This window comes from Triticum urartu, chromosome 7A (genome assembly GCF_056163025.1).
Source record: "Triticum urartu cultivar PI428250 chromosome 7A, HENAU_Tu73, whole genome shotgun sequence".
Classification (NCBI taxonomy): domain Eukaryota; kingdom Viridiplantae; phylum Streptophyta; class Magnoliopsida; order Poales; family Poaceae; genus Triticum; species Triticum urartu.
The window spans coordinates 297,405,414-297,415,031 of NC_141879.1; positions in this window are offsets into that span (position 1 = coordinate 297,405,414).

The window sequence follows — 9,618 nt, forward strand, 5'->3', positions numbered from 1 at the left end:
GCACTTAGACTTATTGCTTCTAAGCCATCCTTGAAGATGTGGGTGGCTAAGAAAGCTTAACTCTCTTTTGCAGGGAAAGGTCTCCAGCAGAAAACCAAAATCGTCTAACACTATTTCTGGGGACCATAAACATCTTGTAGGGCGCAAGATCAAATGCTCGAATGGTCTTACTATGTACTTCATTCCTGAATCGCTTGCTACTCTCCCTATCAGTCCTAATCTGGATCTAAGCTTTCATAACCCACTGGTTCGTCAAATGTTTTTGCTTCACAATGCTCTTCGTGAAGCCTATCCCCCAAACTGCACTGTAGGGTACGACACCGGCGTCTTCAGAATGGATTATTGATAGTGGGTGTACAAATCACATGACTGGCAAAAGAAGCCTGCTTATGGACTCAACCTTATGTCCATCCGACAAGAGCCACATCACATTTGCTGACACTGGTAAAAGTAAGGTATTGTGTCTAGGTAGAATTGCAATCTCAAGGGATCAACACATGGATGAAGTCATGCTTGTTGAATCCCTTGGCTTCAACTTAATGTCTGTCTCAATGCTTTGCGATTTAAACATGATCGTAATATTTGGAAAATATCGTTGCCTTGTTCTAATGGAATATGACAAGTCTCTAGTATTTGAAGGGTATCTAAAATATGATTTGTACGTGGTAGATTTCTCAGCAGGACCACAGTTGCCGTATGTCTTCTAGCAAAAGCTTCAGAATGTTGGCTCTGGCATCGGAGGCTTGGGCATGCTGGCATGAGGAACCTCCACACCCTGGCAAAGAAGAAGCATGTCATAGGCATCGAGGGCGTCAAGTTCAAGAAAGATCACTTATGCGGTGCCTGTGAGGTAGCAAAGATGACGAGGGCCAAACATCCCTCGAAGACAATCAAGACCACTACTCGACCCTTCGAACTGCTTCACATGGATCTTTTCGGTCCCACTCATTACTCAACTCTTACTACTACTGCTTGTCTCTATGGCTTTGTCATTGTTGATGATTATTCTAGATATACTTGGGTGCACATAATCCTTTACAAGACTGAAGTGCAGGATGTCTTCAGACGCTTCGCCAATCGAGCAATGAACAACTATGGCCAAGATAAAGCACATCAGAAGTGACAATGGCACTGAATTCAAGAACACTGGCCTTGATACATATCTTGATACCTTGGGCATCACACATGAATTCTCAGCCCCGTACACGCCACAGTAGAATGGGGTCGTCGAACGCAAGAACAGAACACTCAGTGAGATGGCCAGAACGATGCTAGATGAATACAAGACTCCAAGAAAATTCTGGCCTGAAGCCATTGATACTGCATGCCATACAATCAATCGTGTTTATCTTCACAAGCTTCTGAACAAGACATCTTATGAGCTCCTTACTGGCAAGAAGCCAAATGTCAGTTACTTCAGAGTATTTGGCGCCAGGTGCTGGATCAAGGACCCACATCACACCTCAAAGTTTGCACCAAAAGCACATGAGGGTTTTATGCTTGGATATGGAAAGGATTCGCACTCCTACAGAGTCTTCAATCTCTTTCATTACAAAGTGGTTGAAACAGTGGATGTGCGGTTCGATGAGACCAACGGTTCACAAAGAGAGCAACTGCCAAATGTGCTAGATGAAGTTCCATCCAGTGAATCAATCAAGCTAATGGGAACTGGAGAAATTATACCTTCTGAAGCTCATCCTGAAGAAGAACTTATCATCTCAGCACTTGATCAACATGAAGACAATGCTCAGCCTAAAGACATTCCTTCTAACAACGATAATGATCAGCAAGAGCAAAATCTTCGCCCTGTACATCCTCGCGTTGCCAATGAAGTGCAGATTGAAAGAATAATTGATAGCATCAATGCACCCGGTCCACTCACTCGTTCAAGGGAAACTCAGCTAGCAAATTTCTGTGGGCACTTTGCACTCGTCTCAATAACAGAACCCAAGAAAGTTGAAGAAGCCTTCATGGAACCTGAATGGATTCAAGCTATGCAAGACGAGCTTCAACAGTTTGAGCTGAATAATGTATGGGAACTGGTCAAGCGTCCCAATCCTCGGAAGCACAACATAATAGGCACCAAATGGATATACCTCAACATGCAAGATGAGCATGGTCAAGTTGCCAGAAACAAAGCTCATCTCGTTGCTCAAGGATATACTCAAGTGGAAGGCATTGACTTCGATGAAACATTTGCTCCTATGGCTAGACTTGAAGCCATACGCATACTGCTGGCCTATGCAAATCATTACAACATACTTCTTTATCAAATGGATGTGAAGAGCGCCTTCCTCAATGGCAAGATTGAAGAAGAAGTGTATGTTGCACAACCTCCTGGCTTTGAAGATCCAAAACATCCTGACATGGTATACAAGCTCAACAAGGCACTGTATGGCCTCAAACAAGCCCCTCGGGCCTGGTATGACACACTCAAATACTTCCTGAAGAGCAAAGGCTTCATACCTGGTTCTCTCGACCCCACTCTCTTCACGAAGACATATGATGGTGAACTGTTTGTGCGCCAAATATATGTGGATGACATTATCTTCGGCTGCACCAATCAGAAGTATAGTGAAGAGTTTGGATATATGATGCAAGAGCAGTATCAAATGTCTATGATGGGAGAGCTGAAGTTCTTTCTCGGTCTTCAAATACGACAGCAACGCAACGGCATCTTCATATCTCAAGAGAAGTATCTCAAAGATTGCCTGAAGAAGTTCGGTATGCAAGACTGCAAAGGCTTCACGACGCCAATGCCAGCCAAGCATCATCTGGGTCCTAGCGGCAATGGTAAAGAGTTCGATCAAAAGGTATACCGCTCCATGATTGGTTCTTTACTTTATCTATGTGCATCTAGGCCAGATATTATGCTTAGTGTTTGCATGTGTTCTCGATTTCAAGCGGCACCAAAGGAGTCGCATCACTTAGCTGTGAAGCGAATTCTTCAATATTTGGCTCACACCCCAACTCTAGGATTATGGTATCCAAAGGGCTCAGAGTTTGATCTGGTTGGATTCTCGGATGCTGATTATGCTGGTGACAAAGTTGATCGCAAGTCTACATCAGGCACATGTCACTTTCTGGGACGATCACTTGTATGTTGGTCTTCAAAGAAGCAGAACTGTGTATCTCACTCCACTGCTAAATCTGAATACATTGCTGCTGGATCTTGCTGCGCTCAGCTTCTGTGGATGAAGCAAACGCTCAAAGACTATGGCATTCATCTGAAGCAAGTGCCACTCTACTACAAAAACGAAAGCGCCATCAAGATTGCGAACAACCCAGTTCAGCACTCGAAGACAAAGCACATTGAAATTCGTCATCACTTTCTCAGGGATCATGTTGTGAAGGAAGATATTGATATCATACACGTCGACACTGAAGAGCAATTGGCAGATATCTTCACCAAGACCTTGGATGAGAAGAGATTTTGCAAGTTACGGTATGAGCTAAATATCCTGGAATCCTCAAATGTCCTGTGATCAGGCACACATCCTAACCCTTATGCATATTGATGACTTAGATGTGCAACACACGAAGTAAAGTATATCTTCAATCAATGAAGACATACATTCTAAGTGTGAATACATTAATGTGGAATTTGACTTTGGAGCGCCACGATAATTGTGCGCCGTGTCTGGGTCTAATACTTCCTATACGGTGGGTAACGCCACCACCAAATGTTCTATTTTGAAGTGTTTCACTCATGGCGTTACCTTGCTATGTCTTCACATTTGGTTTGGCTTCAATCTCAACATGTCTTCATGATTATCTTCACTATGTTGATTATATATATATATACTAGTGTTCTGTCCTCTACAGCATTCACTTATACCTATGTCTTCTTGTTGAATCTTTTGAACTAAGTGAATGTGATTGGACCCTAACCTCTCTATGCTATCTATCTCAAACTCTATCTCTCCAAATCATATGCATTCTATTGAAACTGTCGAATGTCTTCTCTGCGTCCTTGTCAGCAGAAGATACAAAGACAAACCTTAAGTCCACCTTCAATGCTCATTCCTCCACATGAAACCCGGAGAAGTAGGAACGACCACCCGACAATCCAGGCGTGCGTGGGACGTGGAACAAACCCCAAAATTCTGCATAATGGCCACGTGTTCCTCAGATGCGAATTGCCAGGGGCACCTGTGTAATAACGCAGTGCCGCCCCTGTACCTATAAATACACACTTCACGGCGGTCATTATCTCTTCTTCCACTCTCGCACGAACCCTAGCTCCACCGCTAGCCCTCGACGACGCCGGCGACGAAGCGCTTCGCTGCCGCAACCTCTCCGACGTCGTCTTCATGCCGACCACGGACATCGTCCTCTCCGCCGTCGCCGTAGGTGTCCTCCGTCGCCAAGTTAGGGCATGGAAGGTCGAACTGCTCGGCCTCATGTTCCACTCCGTCTAGCAGTTCTTAGTGTGGTAAATAAAACTTCCTTTTTACGGCACCGTTGATCCTATGGCATTTGTCACTTTCTACCACAAGCAGTTTCTATTCACACAAGTTAGATCTCTCTCATACTGCATCTCATATCATGCCTAGTATATTCACTTATGCTTCACAAAGTAGTTAGATTCCTCACTTGTACTGATCTCTGGATTCGTACAAATCTGGAACCAACTCCTTATCTATGAGTGAATGTCTTCGCACGATGAGGTCAATGTCTTCTAAACTGATTTATATTCAAAATCTTCTCAGAATGCATATGACCTCTTCCCCTTCCCTCGCACCTTAATGCTGTCACAGGTACATGTCCGTGGGAGAATCCCTTGGTTCTCATAGTCTGCATTCATTTGCAGAATTCTTAAAGCATCATATAAATTCTCCCGAAGCAAGTTCCTGTTTGTCCAGCAAGCGAAAATCTTTGAAGCCTTTGAACGTGTTGAAGCCTTTCAGTTTAAAGTTCATGGCTTTAGAGAAATCAGCAAGGAAGGGTGGCAGAAAGCATCATGGAGAAACATCTAGAGATCTGCCAGATGACCTCTCAGAACTACACAAGACAGATCCTGAAGAGGATTACAATCAGCGCAAGACCCGAATCCAATGTATTCGAAGATATTGGGCAGAACAATGGTTCAAATACCGATTTGTAACCCAGGAATATGCTGAGAAAAATGCCATCAAGAGACCGTGGGGAGACATCCTATAAAAGAATCTTCAACCCAGGTCCAGAGATGAAGCCATTGAACAAGGCTTCTATCCCTGCATGGTCCGTGGGCCACAGCCTGTTGATGCACACCCATCGTCACTACTATGGTGTCGTGACGACATTCTGTTCAAGCGCAACTTCCAGTTTGCCCAGAACTCAGCGAAGCAAAACAAGAAGACATTGGGACTAGACTTCAACCCTGGTCCCTCAGCTCCAAGGGTTGATGGCACATGAGATGCAGAACCCAATGTCATCGGTCCTTTCTACAACCTTGAAGGCCTCATCACCGACATTCTCCACATGCCAAGCTTGAAGGTGCAATGAAGACTTTGGTCTTGTATATTCTTCATGGAAAATGCTTCAATGCACAAGACTTCTTCATTCGCCAACTTGCTGCATCAGGCTCTGATATTTTTGGCTTGAAGTTCTACGCCCCATGGGTCATGCAGCTGATCAAACTTCACTCCACTATCTCATATCAGCCATCTGCTCGCAATCATCGGATTTTTCTGCCTGATGTGGATATGTTGATTGAAGCCATCTATCCTGAGCCTGCCAAGGAACCCCTAAGTCTTCAGAATGCAGAGTTGAAGGAGTTGAAGCCGTAACTCGTGTGTATCCTTTGGCTGGCACTACACGTGCACCGCATCCTGCTCTCACTGAAGCCACTGATAGTACAACTGCTCCACGACCCAAGAAGCACACTCGTGTTCTCAACGACCGAGAGCTTCTTATGGCTCTTCATCAGAAACAGGATAGGCATCATGACTGGCTGAAGCGTCAGATGCAAAGCCTCTTGGTGGATGTTAATCGCATTCGCAATCTTGCCACCAAGAATGCTTTTGTTGCCCATGAAACCTCTCACCGCACATGGAAAGGGCTAACGTTGATGTGTTCTGAAGATGATCTTCAAGAGGATGGCTTCACTAAGCGATTCAAGTTTGACTCCACACCTCCTCGAAGGGCAGTGCTGCGACGAACTCCATCCCTTGAAGACTCTGAGTTCTCTTCCTCTGCTGCAACTGTGAATGCCAGAGTGATCGAGGATGAAGACGATGCTACTTCACCGCCACCTCCTTCAGCATGCTTCGACTCTGCTCCAAGCTCTTCAGCACCGCCAAACACCACCAACGACCCTGCTGCTTCACCTACTCCTCATGGGAACGAGTAGATGCTCTATGTCTTCAAACCTTTTTGGTCCTTACTGACAAAAGGGGGAGAAGCATATGAGGTTGATAGTCTTCAAGCGGGTCCATATGGGCGGGTGCTTTATATTTTGCTTCGTGCTTACAACTCTCGTTTTGCTACATTTGGTTCTTTGAGTTGTAACACTTAAACTCGATGGTCGTCTGCTACTTATCTGCCACCTTGTGTTGCGATGATAAATTCCGCACTTAGATCATTCTACAGACGTCCATTTTCCATTATGCATGTCATTATCTTCATATACTTTCACATGCATAGTGGATTGTCGTCATAAGTTGAGGTGGATCTCCACAAGTACAACCTGCCATGTGCATTTGCATTCCAAAAGCAAATTACTTATATGCACATCTTCAGGGGGAGCCCTTGCAACTTATGAAGACAATTCCTTATCCTTTACAATTTCACAGATTATATTCCCCGTTGAAAACTTCAACTAGTTTGTCCAATCACCAAAAATGGGGGAGATTGTAAGTGCATCTAGTGCAACCCCTAGTTGGTTTTGGAGTATTGATGACAAACCTAGTTGAGGGACTAATGTTTTTGTGAGAATTGCAGGATAACACAGGTAGAAGTCCCTCATTGATTCGGTTTTCCTACCAGAGATGACCCCTAAAAATGTATGAAGACATTGAAGTCAAAGGTGGTATATGAAGATATTCACATTGAAGACTATGACAAGAGAAGACACCACATGAAGCCTATGGAGCTCGAAGACTTAGATCTTTCGTAGTTCTCTTTCTTCTGTGTTGAGTCATAGGAACCACCGTACTGTTAAGTGGGGTCCAAGAGAATCAGTCAGAATGACTGAAGTGATGCTTAAACAAAACCTATGTCTTCGAGTGAAGACTTTGAGAGCGAATCTTGTCCAGAGTCGGGTAAGTCAGCTTTGCTTGAAGCCCAAGTAAAGTTGCCGTGTGAGCAAGCTTTTAAATAGCGGATAGCGGACTGGTTGTGGATTAGGGTTCACGTAGCGGAATGCGGATAGCGGACGATATTGCAGGCGCTATGTCCACATAGCCAATTTCAAAAAAACACTCATAAATTTGAGATTGCTGTGTATATTTCTAGGCCATTGACAAAAAATATGACACTTAATTTGAGAAATCATCATTTATATAAGAATATAAACTATAATTGAACAATAGTTGGTCATGCAACCATGCAAACAAGACACATTTACCAAAATATATTACACAACAGAACAACAAGGACTTATATAGCGGGCGATATTGTGGATAGCGGACGATATAGTGGTCTAACAGGTGATATTGCGCCCGCATCATGACAACACGCTATTTTCTAACGCAATCTTAAACTAATAGCGGCAGGGTGACGCTACCGCTATTGCGGCCGCAATAGCGGAGGTAGCGGACGCTATTTAAATGCTTGCGTGTGAGTTTGAAATCTGACCGTTGGAACACATGTCAGTTCCTTAGTGACCCAGGATCATTTCGGACAAATTAGGTCGGGTTGCCAAGTGGCTATAAATAGCCCACCCCCTACAACCATAAACGTTTGGCTGCTCAGATTCAGAGTACGGCTTTTGTTGTTTCAGAGCAACCCACCTCGAAGCCTTTGAGAGAGAATTCCTTGCGAAGATAAAGCCCTAACCACCCAGAGCCAAAGAGAATTAGGCATCACTTAAGTCTTCTTGTCTGTGTGATCTGAAGACTTATTACACTTGAGGACTGTGCATCCTCCAGCCGGTTAGGCATCGCGTTCTGAGCATCCAAGAGACATTGTGGATTGCCGGTGAACGAAGTCTATGAAGGTTTGGGAGTCTACCTTCAAGACTTACCAGAGTGATTGGGCGAGGTCTGTGTGACCCTAGCTCAAGGGGAATACAGTGAGGACTGGGTGTCCTGAGCTGCGTGTTCAGGACTGGGTGTCCGGGACTGTGTGTCCTAAGGTTTAAATACCTAGCCGCCCTAACCAGACATACAGTTGTCACAGCAACTGGAAATGGTCCAACAAATCATTGTCTTCAGAGAGTAACTAGTTTCATCTTCCCTTCCCTTTACTTACTGTTACTCCTTGTGAAGTCATTGCATGTTCGCACTATCTTTTGTCTTCACTGAGTGACTGCGTGTTCTGTGTGGCTTCACAATATCTTCCTACCTGATCCTTACTACATTGCTGCTATTAGTCATTGTGCTTTCACTCTGTTGAATACTTGACTATGGCTTGCCTAGTGTAGTCTACCTTCCACTGCAGGGTAATAGGTTTATTTCTATCGTTTGTCTTCATAACTTCCATGTTTTGAAGACTTCCATAAAAATCGCCTATTCACCCCCCCTCTAGTCGATATAACGCACTTTCAGAGAGAGTGTGAAGAGAGCAACTACAAGCGCTGAGGCTCCAGCGTGTATATATATACTGAAGAGAGAGTGTGAAGCGTGCAAACCCTAGAAAACATTTTGACCAGTCAAAGAATCCTCCTGTCACAAATTATGCTCAAGTGTAGTTATCGAACCCGAGACCTCAAGTTTGATGAGCGAACAGGCTAACCAGCTACACAACTCTCCCGTTATGTTCAACGAGAGGGAAATAACCTTTTATACGTTCCTGCATTCGTGTGACAAGCATGCCGTGTTTTTGTGTGTGTGGGAGTCATTGGGATTTCAATCATAATCGTGTCATGTGGCTTTGGTGGTAAGACTATCCACAGTGGTGCAGAAATAATGCAACCTTAGTCACCTTACCTATCTCCATGTAGTACGTTGGGTCCCACCAGTCAGAGGGTGAAACAAACAAATTAATAAGAAAAATTTAAAAGCGCCAGCGATGTATCTTACCTCACACATCTCGCTACTGCTCGGGAACACTGTCCAATTGATCCCTCTGTTCGCTCACGTACTATTTTAAGTGAATCCTTATTATAACATGCACACAGATTTTGGGCACTTGTATTCGACTTAAGTCAGTGTGCCACCGTATCTCGTATACTTACTACTCCATCCGTCTAGGTGTAATAAGTCACGTTAGAAGGTGCAACGGGACCAAGGTGCGTGCGTGTGTGCGCGCGCGCGCGTGTGTGTATGTGTTTAACACCATGTGTGTGTGTTAGAGAGAGCGACAGATCGACCTACTCCTACAGAGAGATGTTGTGTAGTGTACGATTTTAGCCGCGAGTCGGTGCATCCTCTCGTTTCCGGGCGTGTCCGGTAGGGACATGCGGACAGCTGCCACACCCGCTCCTGACCAGCCTGGCCCACCCAAAGCCCCTCCATCGCCCGCGCGCGCTTCCCA